The following is a 19796-nucleotide window of genomic DNA, read 5'->3' as shown; positions in this document are numbered from 1 at the left end:
AGATTTCTGTAACAACATACGAAGCAGACTGTCCGGAAAATAATTCCGCATCTCAGTGGGCAGAGAAAATGTTCACTCGTTCACAAATTCTTTTTTGGTAGATTCTCATTTAATTATATTTATATAGTTATAATTATATAGTTATAGTCATATTTTAATAATCAAGTAGTTATATATTATTATATATATTATATAGTGATATAATATATATAATATATAAATATAGAGTTATATATTATATAGTTATGTATATATAGTTATATTATAGTATAATTATAGTGTCGCCGAAACTGAAAACTAACCGCTGTAATGAAAATAGGATAGTTTATTACTTGTACCTGGCTTCTCTCCGATACGGAAGCAGTTATCAGGTCGATACACATGATTGCAGCAACAGGTGTTTAAGGCGTAGCTGACGGCACAGAACTGGAGGAAGCCATTTACAATATCGCGTGACTCCCAACTTCCTCGTCATGCATAGCCGCCTCGAGCATTAGCATGCAGCAACACAAAACGTAGGAAATGCGAGGAAACCTCTTGCTCATAACACGCTGGTACAAGTAGCCGACCGCCAAAATGCTTTATTGGAATATCTCACTTATACACCGTACAGCAACAGCCCTGATTCCCTGCTAATTGTATAAAAGCGAAAGTGTGTTTGTCTGCTTGTCCTTCTTTCGCGCAGCAACGGAGCAACGAATCGACATGATTTGTTTTTGCATGTAGATAGTTTTTCGGTCGGAGAGTGACATAGTCTACACACAATTATGAAATTATATCCCTAAGGAAGTGAAAAAAAAACCGGTAAATTCACCATTATGATGGAAAATAATAGCAAGTAAGCCATAAATAAACAAAAAGTATGTCATTTCTCGGTGTCCACCCCACGGTTGTACAGTAAGGTCTGGCACTATCCTATATATATATTTATAAATGTATTTAAAATTAATATATTAAATATATCAAATTTTACTGTAAATTAGTTAATTAATATACTTCAACAGGATTTGTTTTAAATAATACAGCTTAAAATTTTATTTACTGTAGAGCATGATTTATGAGTTTATTCAAAAACCTTAAACAATTATGTAATTTAACTCTTTTATCGTATTTAAATAAAAACGATAAAAAAGGTACAAGTGGGTATTGAACCTAAGCCGGCAGATCGCCAAGCCATGCGCTTGACCAATTCCTTTTTTTTTTTTTTTTTTTTTTTTTTTTTAAGATGGGTTCACACTTGCTGCAAGTTTGACGGTCACCAGTGTGCCGATCATCCCCTCCCCCCCTCCCTTAGATATTTTTATTTGTAATCCCAAGTCATTGTAAAATTTTAGTCATAGCTGTTGGTTGATTCGAACCCAGAGCCCCCGCACTGTAGCTTGGTGCGTTGTCGACTACGCTCCTTTTTTTTAATGTTTGTCAAACAACCCACATTTATTTACTTATTATTATTTAATGTTTGACTATTTTCGTGTGACAGTTTCATTGACTCAGACAAATTAGTGACAAATGTAAACACAAATTTACACCCATGCCTTGCCCGGGACTCAAACCCAGAACCCCTCGCACCGTACGTCAGTGTGCATCCGACTACGCTACGGAGGTCGGCTCGCTACGGAGGCCAAAACCACTGCCGCATGCTCCTGACTTGACTTCGCTGTCAATCATATTCTTCAAACATCACTTCAACTAACAAATTCGGGAAAAACAATTTAAGGCATTGGTACAGATTAGGCATTTACTAAGCAACTAAACGAATGTAGAGAAAAAATAATAATCTTGGAAAAAAATCAAAAATTGATAGAAAAATCAGGAATAATATCATATTTTATACGAAACTCTTATGTAACATAATGTTAGTGATGGCTTGAACTACTAGTAGCGCCGTTAGTTCGCAGGCCGCCGCGAGCTTCACTAAGCCGACGGAAGTTGCTAGGGGTTATCTTCCTTCCATCAAAATGAAGATGAAGATTGGCGTACCGGTTTTGTTGATGCGTAGCATTGATGCACCGAGATTGTGCATTCAATGGGAATTTAAAATCGAAATTTCCCATTTTGAAGTGTATGTCCTACAGACTTGAAACTCGGTATTGTTTCCTTATATTGCCAGGTATTAAGCCCTGGCAAAGTCGGGTACTTCAGATAGTATGTTTACATAGAATATAAATGGATTATAAAATCAATTATATGTTGCATAATAATTATGCCCAGGAAATACGTACAAGTCTGTTTGTATCGGGTAAAAAAAAACATAAATAGAGAGTTCTTTCAAATTGATGACTTTTTCATCGGTATCTTTACACGTTAAACAGTGCGATAAGTCAGTTAACCAAATCAACCAGTTTAAACGTAGGAAAGATTTTTATCTCTTATTTTTGACAGCACCGGATTTACAAAGCATATCGCTTGAATTGTAATAATATACATTTTTTTTAAATTATCAGTATGACATTAAATTTAAAACAAATTATTCGCTCATTGTTTAAAGGAAAATAATTTAAAATATGTTAAAACTCTTCAAATTTGAATTACATAGAGCTGGTTTGGGTAAAGAAATAGTTCTGAGAAGGTTGGCAAATAACTGAGGGATAATTTTCTTTACACTCACTTTTAATATATTTAATTATTTTAAGATGCTTGGATGAATTACCTGCTTAAAATGGTCTGGGATCATTCTTTGCCTTAAATTTAATTAATTTTAAAGTGTTTCCAAGCGATGGAAACCTTTGAGCTGTTCCGCGGAACTTTTGTCCCCGAAGGAAATGAAAACTAACTTTCGTCGGCGCCCAAGTTATTTCTCTTTTTCCGATCCCTCTCCCCCCACTCGCCCGGACGCTCAGCTCCGGAGATCACTCGGTCGTAATGATCTCCAGATCTCTTTCCGTCGCGGGACCCAGCTGCAGTCTGGGCGAGCGACGTCAGTTCGGAACTGCCAACTTGACGGACTGGACTCGTTTTCCTTCTGAGGCGGCCACTATAGCGATGTTACAATCCCTATAAATATTTTCATAAATATAGTTAAAACTTTCTTACTAAAGTATCTTAGGAAATAACGAGCAGGTGCTTAAAATTATTTAAAATTGTATCAATTGATATTACTGTATTTAATGCATCCAAGCATAAAATAAATGCATTTTATTTTTTTTAAGGAGAAGTAAAGTATATTAAAAAAACTTTAAAATTTTAATGACCAACAAACTTCATTTTGTTGAAGTAGTACTGGCAAACAAATGCAGACTTAACTTACAAAGAACTTAAACAGAGACAGATATAAAATCTGCACTAAATTAGAGTGTTCTGTTAATACTTACTATCTTACAATTACAAGCTTTACAAGAATCACGGCGTTGAAGTTGAATTATTGCTTATTTTCACTCACATAATGTGTCATATAAAATAAAATAAAATAAATAACCTTTAAAAAATTACATACGAACTAATACAATTATGTAGTCTTTATATTCAGCTTGGAGTGCAGTCTAAAGACGAGAAAATCTATGGGATTTCCTTAAGGGTATGTAGGGACCATCCTCTCTTGAAGCGGCAATTAGAGAGGCGGCAAAAATACATCAAAGATTCCATTCAAGTGGTCGGGTCGGATAGAAGACGGCATTGTCAAAAAAAAAATCCCCACTGCTCTAATACAAAGTCCAACTCGTTTAGCTCACTCACAGAAATTGTATTCCGAAGCCAAAGATAGTATACCTCAATACATTCTTAGTGAGAAACGAGAGGCATTACTGTTGAGTATTTAATAAATATTCCATGGTTTTAAGCTGTGTTGCGGTTCATGGATTCAGTTTGGAAAAATATTTTCAATATTTATTATCTTCTGGCTCATACACTTATCTAACTCATCGCTGAAAATATTAAGGTTTGATTTTAATTGCTCTTATGTTAATTGCGAGTATATGTTACATTATAGTTTTTAAATTTAACTTATTCGCATACTTGAAAAAAAAATATTTTTTGTTCCAAACTAACAACGGTGACAAGTTTTAACATGTCTAAGTAGAAGTAGTTCCTAGCGTAGGACGAGAATAAATACCACCGAAAAATTATTGGTTCAATCTCAAATACGTTGCGATTTGTAATCAGGGAGAATTCATGTGAGTAGCCTGTTCGTGCGATTCAAGACTACTTTTCAAGTGAATCCGCCCGTAAATCTTTGCTCTATTTACTTAATCCAGTCTCCAAGGACATTTAAGACGTAAGATAATACGAACTATACTTAGTCACATTCACAGGTTTTTTTTAAAATGCACTTTAAAGACATTATGAGAAAATAAAATAACCCATGCAAAAAACTATATAGCTGTGATTCCTGTCAACAAATACACACACAAACACACATTTCACCTGACTAACGCCCGTTCTACTTGAGAAATAAAAACCGAATTAGTTTTAATTTTTTTTAACGCTTTCATCGTTTCACTGACAAAAAAAAGTAGCTTAGCAAGAATTACAAAGTGTTTGGATTAGATGAAAAGCATTGTAATCCTTTCGCTAAAGGCCGTTTTCTAGCATATGCCGTTCTGAAATTTTGAGCACACTCTGCAAGCAGGCGAGGCTCTCACGGGAACATGCGGATAGTTGAAAGGTTTGCCTCGGCAGTGTTCCTTGAAGCGGACTCGACTGCCGCGTCGAGAGGACTCGGTGTCCTGGCGTCACGTTCGTCCTGAGAGGTCGTAAAGGACCTTCGCGGGCCGCGCCCAGGAGGCACGTCCTCGCGTAACTGCCTCTCGAGGCCCGGGCCCCTCTCGCGGGAGGACATCGCGCAGGACGAGAGTCCTTCCTGCCCTCGTGTCGCGGCCGGCTGCGTCGAGAGGACCCGCCCGGCCGCTGGCGATCGCCGGCCTACTGCACGCGCGCGCCGTCCTGCGCCCCGCGGCGTGCGTGGCTTCTGCTGCGGCCTACTGCACGCGTGGGTTGTACTGCGGCCTACTGCACGCGTGGGTTGTACTGCGACCTACTGCAAGAGTGGGTTGTGTTGCAACCTGCTATGCTCGCACGTTCTACTGCGACCTACTGCTCGCGTGCGTTATCCTGCGAGATACTTAAAATAATTAACATAAATAAAAAAAAATGACTATAGCAATAATATGAAAAGGGTTTTCGAAGCATGAATTCACACATATAAAAAATTAAATAAATACTCAGTATTCAATATTATTTTAACACATGTATAAAATTAATTATTTAATTTCGTAAACTATTCAGATAAATATATTAAAAATATAAAAATCGATAAATATGCTGGATGTCTATTATATTTTATTAATTATAAATATTTTTAAACAATAATATAATAATTTTTAATGCAAATAAATTATACACACGGGAACATGACCTCACAAACACTCCCGTGAAAACGGCCAGGAGACTACTAAACCTTTCACAGGCACTCCCTGCCAGTGACAATGGAAGCTTACAAGCAACCTGACATCGTTATACACACGGGAACATGACCTCACAAACACTCCCATGAAAACGGCCAGGAGACTTCTAAACCTTCCACAGACACTCCCTACCAGCGACCATGGAAGCTTACAAGCAACCTGACATCGTTATACACACGGGAACATAACCTCACAAACACTCCCATGAAAACGGCCAGGAGACTTCTAAACCTTCCACAGACACTCCCTACCAGCGACCATGGAAGCTTACGAGCAACCTGACATCGTTATACACACGGGAACATGACCTCACAAACACTCCCATGAAAACGGCCAGGAGACTTCTAAACCTTCCACAGACACTCCCTACCAGCGACCATGGAAGCTTACGAGCAACCTGACATCGTTATACACACGGGAACACAACCTCACAAACACTCCCGTGAAAACGGCCAGGAGACTTCTAAACCTTCCACAGACACTCCCTACCAGCGACCATGGAAGCTTACAAGCAACCTGACATCGTTATACACACGGGAACATAACCTCACAAACACTCCCATGAAAACGGCCAGGAGACTTCTAAACCTTCCACAGACACTCCCTACCAGCGACCATGGAAGCTTACGAGCAACCTGACATCGTTATACACACGGGAACATGACCTCACAAACACTCCCATGAAAACGGCCAGGAGACTTCTAAACCTTCCACAGACACTCCCTACCAGCGACCATGGAAGCTTACGAGCAACCTGACATCGTTATACACACGGGAACATAACCTCACAAACACTCCCATGAAAACGGCCAGGAGACTTCTAAACCTTCCACAGACACTCCCTACCAGCGACCATGGAAGCTTACAAGCAACCTGACATCGTTATACACACGGGAACATAACCTCACAAACACTCCCATGAAAACGGCCAGGAGACTTCTAAACCTTCCACAGACACTCCCTACCAGCGACCATGGAAGCTTACAAGCAACCTGACATCGTTATACACACGGGAACATGACCTCACAAACACTCCCATGAAAACGGCCAGGAGACTTCTAAACCTTCCACAGACACTCCCTACCAGCGACCATGGAAGCTTACAAGCAACCTGACATCGTTATACACACGGGAACATAACCTCACTTCTATAAATACACTTGAAAATGTTTATAAACAAAATTTATATCACTCATATTCAAAATAAATAAACGGGTTTTAATCACATGGTCCAGTTTTCATTATCAATCACTAAAGTATATGATTTAAAAGGACATATAATTTTTATTTGTATGTAGCCTTTTTTTCGTCCGGTAATTTTTCGTTACATGCTGCGAGCGCATAGTAAATATTCATTCTCATTTTCTCATAAGACATCTGAAAAAGTGTAACTTCAAAATAAAATTTTAAAAATGTTGAAAACTTAACAATGGGCTTTCTTTGAAGTTATTGTTGGCAAACTAATACGTCGGGTAAGGAGTATGGTGAATGCGTTTCTAAGGACGGTTACTTACAATAAAAAAAAAAGGGGATTGTCTGTAAAGTTGGTTTGCGGACGATAATTTTACGTGATAACGTCATAAGAAAACATTGATGAAAAATTGCATACTTTTTAATTTTCAAATATTATTTACAGTTTTTGCAAATTTCAAATTAAATGATTTGTTTGAATATAATCATGAACAATTAGTTACAAAGCCCGCCTTAAACTGTTTGATATTGCAGAAGATATTCTAGCACGGTGGTTGGCCGGTTCTTGCACGTTCAGCTCAGGCGGAAAGTGACACTTGTTCGTGCGTGCAGCCGGCGTTCATCGATTTATAAGACGTTATCACATCAAAAAAAAAATACAAGTAATCGCACGTTCGTGAGATTCGGTGGTCAAACCTGTTGGCGGTTACGAAGACCGTGTGAGACCCCACCTTCTCGAAATCCAAGCGGCGTTCTGTTTTTTTGTTTTTTTTCATTTCGCCGGTAGCAACGCGTGTTTCTAATTACCATGCAAATAATGATGCGCACTCGACGCGAACAACAGTTCCGGCGTTCGAACATTGTTGTTTGCCCGGGGATCAATTAGCGCGAGGCCAGCCTGCAAGCGCGACAGATGCGGTCCATTGCTGTGAGCCGCTTTAACAACAGCGGCCCGCCACCGGACAAAAGAACCATTCTCTGAAAAATAAAAACTATGTCGCGCAGGTACTGCAAATGTGCAATGCAAATAAGATGGAATAATACATTAATTCCCACTCGCAAATATTGAATTAATCCCGTTGCAGTTAAATATATATATATTTTTCACTTGGTTGGTTGAATACCGTCACGTAATAAAGGTAGAATGAATATTCATGAAACGTCGGGATTAGTTCGAGCAATTATAAAAATTGAATGGGCATGCAAATCTGGTTCGTCACATTAAAAGGCAAACAATTTCAAATGAACATTGTTAATAAGCTAAACTTGTTTCGCGATACTTCCCAATTTCGGTTAAATAAAAGCAGTTTATGTTGTTTTATATTCTAAAATTTTAAAATATTTTATATATAAAATGTATTTTTTTTAGTGTGGTATAGTTGTGTGCTCAATGTAGTAACGAGAATTTTGTATGAAAAAAAGGTTAAATAAAAATTTTTCTATGCTCAAAAAAGGTTCTTATGATTAACGAACTTTAATCGGATCATTAGATTGATAGGCGTCAAAAATTAACTGTTTTCTAACAAGCTCATCTAAAATGCGATGTGATGTTTCAAGTATGTGAGGTTGGCTGCCTCTCCACGGGCTACTGTGATCGAGATGTCAAAGGTCATTCGCATGGTGACGAAACGTGTCGGGTTCGTCTGACGCCAGAGTCTGCGTCTGAGTGTTTTCTCAGGGTGCTGCAGCTTGCGACACGCGTCCATTCCTTCCCTGCTCCATCTCTTCGCCTCAATCACGCGCCTAAAAATGATCCGGACGTCCACGCGAGTACAAGGCACCGTCTCAACACGTCCAGTCATCATTCTCACACATCCGGACATTTTTCTTTTTAATTATTTCCAACAGATTTGTATTCTGGGTCACAAATTTTCTCGCCAGATATTTACTAAACGGTTTTTTTTTTTTTGCTTTGACATCCCAGGCAAGTGATCATAATTTTTAACACTTGCAGGACTTTTAACCGTTATCAGATACCTTTTTTTTTTTTTAATTTCTATAAACATTTGGGTGCGTGTATTTACGTACGCGCGTTAGATGTTACACTTATTTGGCGCAGTAAAAAAAAAATCTTTAATTCTGAATGCAAATAAATATTACATATAAAATAATAATGCACCTAAGATTATATTATAAATATACGGTTGGTAAAGTATGAACTAAATCAATATAATATTTAAATAAAACGCTGTAACCAATATTAATATAAACATATGACTTAAACAATTATTTTATTTAGTAAAAATATTGAAGATAAATTTTAATTTATAATTAAAATCAATAAATATGATGAAATTTTATTATAATTTATATATTTAAATCAATTTATAAAAAATGTTATAATTAAAATTTATAATGCAAATAAATTATATATTCGATAAAATAACCACACTTTTATAAATACTCCTAAAAATACACTTGAAAAAATTTATTAACACCATTTATACAACTAAAATTAACATCAAATATGTAAATGGTTATAGTGATACGGACCACTATTCAATATCAATCACTGAAGTATATTTACAAGGACTTATAATTTATACGTGTATGTAACCTTTTTTTCATCCTTTTAAAAAAAAATTTTTTTTTTTGGTGCGTGCGCATCGTGAAAATTCACTCTCATCATATATATTTTTTTTCATAACGCGTCTAAAGAAGTGTAATTTCAAAAAAAAAAAAAAAAACTAAACGAGTCATGATATCCGCGAGATCGTTATAACAGGCACGGAATGGGCCGCCGGGTTAAAAGTAACGACAGGAAAATGAAATGAATAACACGGCGAGCGATGCCGGGACATGACAGAAGTCACAAATTAGGGTTTCCCCCCTTTTCTTTGATGACCCAGCGCTCTTAGCCGTGAGGCCCTGCCGCCCTGGGGCCCCCACGGGCGTGGATGCGGATCACGCCGCATACGCAACCAGGAAGAGCGTTAGAGCTTTGGCTATGCAAAGGGACTGAGGCTACCCATCTCAGTTTATGCACCACCTCAGCCCCCTACTCCACTCAGCTAACCAGCAAGTTGGATGCTCCCTTAGCCCTCTGGAGTATCACTTCTGGCGCCTACCCCGGTCTCCCGCCTCACACTGGGACTCCTCAATCACCCAGCGAACCCGCGGTCCGGTGGAGGCCTACCCAACCTCTGCCAGCTGTCCAGGCTGGTTACCGGAGCTGTCCTCGTCGCTCACAACGTCAGTACTTCAATGGGCTAGGGAGCCCTGATACCTGCCCCTAAAGCACTCGGGGCACCACTCCCAAGTACGAGTCCTACCTCACCAAGAATCCTGGGCCATAAGAAAACCTCAGCGGGGAACCATTCAAACATGATGGATTCTTCCCGTACTACGACCAACTTTTGGTCTCGTCGGCAGACTGTTCGCTGGTAGTTTAACCGGATCATCACGCTTCTGGGACGAACACCGCCAACCCCAGCTGGAATATGGCAATCACGGCGTCCGGGCAGGAAGCTCCTGGGGGTTGCCTCAGTACCTCCACCGACTACAAGGCTAAAGGGGGAACCTCGCCGTGCAGTTTACAGCCCGTTTTTAGGCCCGGGCACCCGACACCGCAACCACCATACCCAGTCGAACTCCATTACCATGGGGCCTAATCCATTCACTATGGGGCCCTTTGGGACCGATGCACCGAGGCTCGGCCGTCGAACCCCCCAGAAAGGTTTCTATCGCATCTGCTGTTGCCCGCAGATTCAGCGCCGGGACATGACAGGATGAAAAAAAGGAGGAAAAGGGGGAGGGGGGGGGGGGGAGAACCGGCCGACGCCCGGAGGCAAGGATTCGGCAGCGGCAGCATCGATCGCGAGCCGATCTAATTTCCACCGCGGCGTCGCACACACGCTACGATCCTCTCTCGGCGATCCCGCGCCAAAACCTCGCTGCTGTGACGTCACGAGACCCTGCTAACAAGGCTTATCAGCAGCCTCCGGTAATTGCCTTCCCCCCCCCCAAACATACAGCTTCTTTTTTTCTTTAAAAAAAACACCTTCCCTCCACCTCTTACCCCCACCCCCCTCCCCGCGGCGACGAGAGCGGTCACTCCTCATCGCGCGCCGGTGACGTCAGCGCTCTGGTTATCGATAGGGAGCAGAAACATTCGCGTATTCAATGACCTCTAGGATAGCCTCCATTATCCTCTGCATTTCTCAAGTAAACACGCGTTTTCATTGGGTAATAAATTGTGAGGCGTCTCCGCTGGGTTGCTTGTGATTCGACGCTTCCTTGGTCGATAGTCTCTCATTGGCCCAGAGAGCTCCAGTTAAACTGCGAGCCAATAGCAGAACCAGCAGAATTGTACACATGATTGAATTTTCAGCCTATCACGTTATGAATCCGCGAATTTTTCCGGTCTCTGGTTATCGAGAGTCGGCCGAGCCACTGCAGTGGTAACGAGGCTCGCAGGATGACTGGCGGGGGGCGCAAAGCTCTGCTACCGTCGGATCCTCGCACCTCCAGTGTTGTTTTGTTTGTGGCCCACCCTGTGCCCGTCCCTCGCGTCCGTTCGAACTTCGGCCCGCGAAAAATATGTATTCTTGGTGGCAAGCACAAGCTGGAGTCTCTAAACCATCGAACCGCATGAACACTTGGAAATTTTTCGAAACTATTTCAAAGATAACTGTAGGTTATTTATTGGTGACTTGTTTTTTTTAAGCTTACACTTATTTAGGCGAATTATGGAAAAAAAAATTATAAGAATGAATTTTTACGATGCGCGTGCAGCATGCAGCGAACATCGACAGAAAGAGAAAAGGCTAAATAAGATTAAAAAATTTTAAACCATATATATGTACACTAGTGATTTATATTAAATACTGGTCAATGTAATTTTAAAAAAACATAATAATTGTTAATATTAGTGATATAAATTGTGTTTATGAATTGGTTTTAATTTCATGATCAGTTGTATTTATATAAGTGAGTTTATGTTCCTGTGTGTATCATTTATTTGCATTATAAATAATACATTATATAATAATAATTTAATCATAAATTTAAATTAATATATTATAAGAAATATTCAGCATAATTATGTATATTCATTGTTAATTAAAATTCATCTCGATTATTTTACTAAATTAAATAACTAATATTATACATTTGTTTATATAAATATGGAATGCTGAGAATTTAATTTTTTTTTAAATTGGAAGCATTTATTCTTTACTATCCGTATTTATGATCTTCACTCCATTCCTTTTTTTATTTTATTTATATTAAATAGTTTCATGAAAAATTAAATTTAGATTTTTATCACGCAAAGTAAGCATAAATTCTAACGCGTTTACATAAGAACACGCACACATTTTAGGAAAATAGGAAATGAAAGATTTAGTGGTGTCACGTGTTTTTATTTTACTTACTTCAAAACTATTCGAGAATATTTTTTTTATTTTTTAGCACTGTTGCTAGCAACGCCCGTTCAAAAAACCAGCGTCAAGGACCGATTTGCTGAAATTTAAAGCTTTTAGTACGGGTCAATAGATTTTTGAAGATAATTTTTTTTACAGGTACTGAAGTAAGTCACCAACCGATAGTCTACTACTGAGCTGTAACAAATGCTTCGTATTCCTTTGCATGTAGAGCTTGAAAGGTTTTTTTCAAGCCTGTCGGTGGTCGAAAGGTAAAAGACTTTCTGAATATTCCATCGCTTTGAGCTCTTCGTAACATGTTGTTACTGCAGGAGCCAAAGTTACTTTTGCTTGTCAAAGATTTTAACGGTTTCATAATAGGAATGAAAGAAAAACTCCGATGCGAGAAACGGAGTTTGGTGAATAATTTAGAAAGGAAGAAAGTTTGTTCGATCGTACGAGTGCATCAATAAAGACGGCCAAACGCTCAGAGTTCCAGGAAGGATAAACAAAGGTTAAAATATACATATGTTTTCTTGCTATATACCTCTTCTTTCGCCAGTTGAAATTATCGATCACGGTTCTCTGCTGTATACTAACAAACGCCAGTGCTGAAACTCATTAAGCAGTATATATATATTTGTAATATGTTGACATTAATTTAAACGTACATTAGTCCATTTTGATTTGGTCGGGTAACAGAGAAGGTAGCTATAACGTAGAAAAAATTACAGCAATTTTAAAAAAAAATGATAGGTCATTTATCACCATCTAGGAATTTCTAGACATTTCCATCGCGGGAGTAATTGCAGTTACAAGACTTTATGATAAAACGTTTAGCCAGTTTTCACTGTAAGTACGCTTGAGAGTAATTCTTAGAGGTAACAAATGGACGTGGCATACTCCAGCCTGGTTCACACAGATGTTAGATAATTCATTTGGCGTTAGAATTTAGTTTTTGTGAAAAGACTTTTATTGTAGTAATAGTAGACACTATGGCAGCTATTAAAAGACACAAAAGGGTTTATGTGTCGAATATTCTAAACCTTTAACCTAACCGCATTCCTAGTGCACGATAGGTCACAACAAGTCACTTTTTTTTAAGGGTACGGATTTTGGTGGCTTGTCCATTGCCGATTTGTTGCCCGAATTCCGCACATGCGCATATCTCACTTTTTCGTTGTTTTCGTCCAGATGGACCCGCGTCTGGTGCCATCAGCTCGAATATGGTCATTGTTGTGATCATTGAGGACCGCGCAAAGCACGTGGCTGAGTCAAATAAAGTTTTATGATCGCTAAACTATCGCGGAATACAGTTTGTGAACATTAACGGTCAAACAAGCAATAGTCGCAACTTAAAAATTAATTGAGAAAATAAGAAAAAAACCGTATCTTCAGTATTTTTGCCGTGACAGTTGTATCGATGTTTACAAAACCTCCGTTAGAATGCGTTTAAGCCAGTTTCTAGCCTCGCGCAGAGCACCGTTTATCGAAACTGTCTCCGATTTTTTTTTTTTTCCACTTACTGGGATTCGGTTTGGACACGTTCTGGAATACGGCCCGCGAGTTAGGCTACGTCTGTATGCTGAGACGTAGCTTATTCGCTACCTTATCCGAACGTCTTGGAGTTGGAATACCACCTTATGTTATGGGTTTTGTAAATCTTTTCATGAGTAGGTAATCTCTGGTTTAAGAATGCAGATTTTTATAGCTATTAACAAAAATTTTAATGGAAAACTAATATGACGTGTTTCTGTTCTTGGCTCTACCGCTTAAGACTTCTGTGCACAATTTTGGGATGCACGACCGTAATTTTTGGTATCGCAAACCTCACTCAGTGCCGTGCCAAAATGTGTCTGACCCCTAAGAGAGTATTTTGGTTTTGATATCTTTGCTACCGATGACGTACGTATGATAAGGGTAGGAACGCACTGCCCTCCCACCCCCTTCAAAACCACCCGCTCGCAAGGGAGACCACCCCCTTTGTTTCCAGTCCCTTCACAGACGTCAACTGCAGATGTTTCTTTCCCTTTGCTGTTGCCCCCCCCCCCCCCTGGCGCGGCCGTCACGTGACCTGTGGGGCGGCTACGGACAGGAGAGCTGCCTTTGTGTGCGTCGCCAGGACCCCGTTGTAAACGAGGAATGACGCACTCTGCTCTCAGCGAGAACAAACTAATTTTTCCAACTTAACAACAAAAAAAAAATCTGTACCTTTACGAACGATTCCTCTGGAAACCAGATTTCCGACGAGTACAAAGCGAGGGGTCAACTAAATATGAAAAAAAAAAAAAAAAGTCACCGAATGGAATTTGCAATATAAATTACTCTTCGTGTGTAACGTACTTATAGGTTAAGTAAATTTTAGAATTTTCATTACCGTAATTTTTTTTTTCTTACTGATCGGTTGGTTCTCATCCTAAAGTAGAGTTAAATATACTCTTTTAATGACCGTGAAACAATTGGGGTTATTTTTATTTATTTTTTTTTATTTTTTTTCTACTGGAAGCTTATCAGGCACGAACGTAGTGGAGGTACAGGTGTATCAGTCAGAGGTTCAGTTCAAAACTGTTATGCCAGAGCGAAGGCGCTGGAGCTCAGTAGGCGCATAGACGCGCGCGACCCTCAAACCGTTAAACCCCCGTCAGTAATCCCTGCGTTCGCCGAAATCCCTGTTCGCCGTTTTTTTTTTGGGGGGGGGGGGGAGAGGGGGTGGGGCTGCGCCTCTGCACCCAGAGGCGCAAACAGTGGGGGAAGGGGGGGGATTTAGATCCTATCCGGGAAGTGCAGGGGGTATAGGGTCAGGGGTTCAGGGTGGGGAAAAGTTTCCGCCTGCGCTCATCCGGTGATTGTTTTTTGCTTCTCTTCCAGTCCTGCGCCAGCGGCTGAGGAAAAGCGATGGTAGTAGTCGGGTACAGAAAAAAATAGGAAAAGGGGGGTGTAGGTTCCCCTTTCTCCGAGAGGAAGTGGCGGCATGCTAAAAGACGAGGAGATTCGATGAAGGGGTGGGGGGGGGGAAGGGTGAAACAGAGCTAGGTGGGTCGCCAGGCAACCTCGCCCTCCGCTGGAGCGAAAGGGGGTGAGGGTGAAAAGGTTGTGGGGGGGGGGGGTGGAGAAGGGGGGTAAGAATTTGAAACTAGTTCCTCACCGACAGGCAATGGATTTTGTCCCCAAGGCGAGCTCTCTCGCGAATGTTTTCCTCCTCGGTCCTATCGATTTCGCCCGAACAGACCTCTCTCGCGTTGAGTCCAGCACGGTCAGCAGATAAAAAAAACTAAAAAATATAATAAATGTTCGTTATTTCATTTTGAAAAAAAAAAAATCTCCATTCAGAATTAATATCTCTTCAACCATGGTAGGTCGGAAATTTAACTTTTTAAGAAACGGGTAGTCAGTAACTGCTATTATTTCTCCTCATTCGCATTACTACATACTAATGAATTAACGTTCAACTATTTTACAAAATATGTAATTCCTAAAGTTTTTTTTGTAGTAAGAATTTCTCTTCCGGATGTTTAAATTACCAAAATTTCATGCCGGAAATTACGAAGGTTGAAAAGTGAACAAAATATTGGTTGAGTTTATTATTTTTTTCACCATTAATTTTATAAAGGGATATTTATATAATTTTAATTCGAACCCAATTTTGAATTTTTTTTTTCTTCCACAGATATTTTCAACAATATATTCACTTAGTGTATCATCAAGGTTGTAAAACGGCGCAAAAATTCTTCGTAATTATCATCACTTGAGCGACTTTTTACTCCAATGGTATTACACTAAGTGAACATCAGTTGAAAATATTTTGGTCCAGAACAACTAATGCAAGGAAGGTGTCTAGTTAAAAAATTCCTACAAAATAGTCCCTAGAAAAAGATAATGACGAAAAATAAAAAAAATCTGCAACAGTCTCTCTACCTCGTCGATCAGATGTAGGTGCACCTAAAAATTGCAGAATTTGCATTTGGACGAAAGGTTTGCAGCTACCTTGTCACTACTTCCGTCGAGAAGAACGCCTTTCTGCAGATTGGTTTTGCGGTTTGGTTGCAAACGAGCGTGGAAGGCACAGGCCGCGAGAACGAAACCACAATTTCATTTCCACTCATCGGACGCCAGGATACATGAGAGGTGGTTTTCGGTGTGTGTGTTTGTGTGTGTGTGTGTGTGTGTGTGTATATATATATATATATATATATATATATATATATATATGGAGCGTTGTTTATGAGTGTCTTGTTTCCGTTCGTCGCGTCGCGCCCATCCCACCGCATTCTCACGCGCCCTCGGCGTCTCATGCGCCTCATGTTTTATTCAGACTGGTCGGGAATGCTTTCCTCATTTATGCCCGCAATTTTCGAGTGCCGCTAGTCTCCGGCGCAGGAGGGCAGGAGGTCTCCTCTGAGGTTGTTCCCGTCGTCCCGAGCCGAATGTCTGGAGACGGTTGCCTCGCCCGCGACACAGCCCGTGGAAACCCACAAACCACTTTGGATGAATAAAGTTTCATTTAGTTTTAAGTCTTTGTGGTGTTTTTTTTTGACGTGATAGCGTCTTAAAAATCGATGGACGCCGGCTGCACGCACGAAAAATTGTCGCGTTCCGCCTGAGCCGAGCGTGTAAGAACCGGCCAACCACAGTGCGAGAAAATCTTCTATTATATACAAACAGGTTAAGGCGGGTTTTTAAACTAATTGTTCGTGATTATATTTAAACAAATTATTTAATTTAAATGTGCAAAATCTGTAAATAATATTTGGAAATAAACAAAAGTACGCAATTTTTCATTAATGTTTTTTTTATGACGTTATCGCGTAAAATTATTGTCCGTAAACTGACTTTACAGACAACCCCCCCCCCCCTTTTTTTTTACAAAATAAATTTTATAATGCGTTTTCCTTTTTATTGGTATTAATATTTTCGCGTGAAATATTGCCAATTTTATGGGTGAGTGAAACTATCTTTCTTTATGCCATCGTAACGTTGAAAACAGATATTATGTCAGTTAGTTAAGAAGTATACAAAAAAATTACAAGTAGAAGAAATTTAAAAAAATAGGAATAATAATATCATTTGTTAAAATTATCTGTCTGCATAGTATACTGTCTTATTAATAAATGCTATAACTATTTAATAGAATAATTTATAATAGTTTATGTTAAAATTTGAAGTAACATCCTAAGGAAACAATTACTGTTGATCCAAACCAAATAAAGTTTTGTCTTTTATTTATATTCGTTTTGGATGAAATAGCTTTCATGTACTGTCAATTGTCTTGTATTAAAGTGTAAACTATATTAATTTGACTAGGAAAAATAATTTATTAGCCTACGTTTGCTTCAAAATTATTATTAAAAAGTAGAAGTAATTTTTTTAAAAAATTGTAGTGAATATTGATTGTGAAATAAAAGTGAGTTTATTGAACATTTAAGGTAAATTTAACTCTCCTTATCTTGGACAAAAATAGCTAGATGGGTTTCTAAAAAAGAGACTTATTTTTCTAGCATAGAATGTAATACAGAAAATCATAATTATCTCAAATACTAAAGCTAAATCCGTAAATTTGTTCCCAATATATTTAAAGAATCTTCTAATCTTTGACAACTATTTAGTTCTGAGCTGAAGTTTCAGCTAAAAAAAAAAAAAAAAAAAAATAATTTATACTGATATAAATCAGCCAAGAATGGCTATAAAACCAAATTAAATAAGGCATACAACGAGTAGTGAAAATGTAGAACAGCAACAAAAATCAAAAATTCCTCATATTGTTGATAGACAAAAATTGAAACAGTCAGGTCAATACTTCAAAATACAGGTTTTATGCTTTTATTTTTACCCATAAAGGTTGTTTTTTTATGGTATTCACTGTTGTTCATAAAATCTCGAAAAGTACAGATAAAAATCACCCTTGTTTTTTATTCACTTCTGAATTTTTAATTTTTTTTTTTGTGAGACAAATTTTCTAATTAGGCATACTTCCAGCAGAGCGGGCTTGTTCGCCGGATTCCCAGCGCGCGACACACCCCCTCCAGCGGGCTGTCTTTGAGCGCGAAGTTAATCTCCGGGAAGCGAAGCAAAGTTATGGCAGTTATTTTCCCGGGCCATACAAGTCCGCGGTAATCAGCGCCTCGGCGCCGGCGTTTCGCCCCGGGGCCAACTTCGCCGGAGGAACACGTACCAACAAGTTCCGACCCTCCCTGCAGGGGTTTTTGGAGCAGCGGGGGAGGAGAAAGTACTGCAGCGCTCGCGCTCGTAAAAGCCCCTTTTGAAGGAGCTTCACGTTTACAATCTTCCGCGCACCCTTCGGGGCTCTGCGCTCTTCAACCCTTCCCGCGCGACGACACGCGCCGCCGGAAAGACAAATGATGTTTTGCCGCGTCGACGGGCGCTGGTTGGTAGGTACCTTCCTCTTCTGCGCACCGAACCGCCTCCCGATGACTCCCGAGAGACAACAAGGCGCGACTTTCGGGAATCCAGAAGCTCGCACGAGGTTCGTCAAGTCGATCGGAACCTGCGTCACGTCCTTATAAAAATGCCCCAGTTATGAGATTTCATAAAGTACCAACTCTAGGATGCTGGTTCGAGGTCACAATCGAAGAGCAACTGAAACAGTTCCAGCTAAGCGCACGCGAGAGTTAATGCGTTCTTGTTTTTTTTCTTTTCCCCTTCCGCTTCCAGGGCCTAAAAAAAGGGGGCTCTTTCCCCAATCAGTAGAGGGTGAACCTTTAAACTTGATTTGGCAACAGGATGGAGCCACTTACTCATTTGAACCTCGTTGTACGAGAGTGGTTTAGCGCCGAAGTCCCTGACCGATGGAATGGGTCTTTTTCGCTGGCCTCCACGTTCACCAAAAAAATAATACATATATTTATTTATTTATTTATACTTTGGAGCTTTATAAAAAAATCGTGTTTCCATTCCGCCACTACGCAATGATTTGCCATAGTTGAGACACAGATTTGAAGAGGCTATTGCTTCCGTTACTCCGGACTTGTTAACCAAAGTGTGGGGAGACCTGGACTTTTAAGTTGGATGTGAGCCGTTTAATTAAAGGTGAACATATAAAACATTGATAAAAAACTAGGTTATTTCAGTTTAAATGTATAATTTGTTGTAAATCGTTGAAATTAAATTAGTATAATATACCATTGAACCTAATACATACTTTCATGGGCTTCCTATATATTGAAAACCGTTAACAACAAAATATATGTTAAGCCAGTGTGTTATTTTTATAAGATGTTAAATCACCTGCAATTTCAACTATGTGAGAAGCCACTTCACATAGTCTACTACTGTTCTTCCGTATGTCAGTATAAGTGTCTCTAGAAAATAAATTGATTTGAATACATATATCAAAATATTACATTTTTTTAAATTTCATTCCTAAATCTCCCTTCCCATTCCGGCCAACCCTCCCGACAAATTTTCCTGTATCCGCCACTGGTTCCATGGTTCGGCGAACTGCAGACCTTTTATGTTCTTCGCTGATAGTTTATCTCAACTCTCGGTTTTCAAATGAGTACAGTTTCTTGTTTTGTAAAGAATGAAATATCACATTATATTTCCGTTATATTATTTGAAGTAGACCGATGCTTATCCGTCTTTTTTTCCTTACTATATAGCAACTGCATAAACTAGTTTCAAGTACTTATAAATTCGTATATCAACTTTTATTTTGTCATTCCTCTAAAAACGTGTTAGTTGAAGACCTCACACAGTAATTTGTTTTTTCCTGGCCACTTGCCCTTTCCCCCTCCCTCCCACACAAACACACACACAGGGTCTCTCGATATCGGTTAGCCATTCGACTCGTGCAAGCTCGTAAGCATGCGGTTGTCTGACAGCCAAT

General features: G+C 39.4%; 1 protein-coding gene across 1 annotated transcript in view; it reads left to right on the top strand.

Moving 5' to 3' along the window:
- LOC134533375 (dentin sialophosphoprotein-like) overlaps positions 1-19796 on the top strand; it is a 143365-nt gene that overhangs the window by 110688 nt on the left and 12881 nt on the right. The window lies entirely within an intron of this gene.

The sequence above is a fragment of the Bacillus rossius genome, chromosome 6, assembly GCF_032445375.1.
Source record: "Bacillus rossius redtenbacheri isolate Brsri chromosome 6, Brsri_v3, whole genome shotgun sequence".
Lineage (NCBI taxonomy): Eukaryota > Metazoa > Arthropoda > Insecta > Phasmatodea > Bacillidae > Bacillus > Bacillus rossius.
This window is presented reverse-complemented; position numbering and strand designations above follow the sequence as displayed.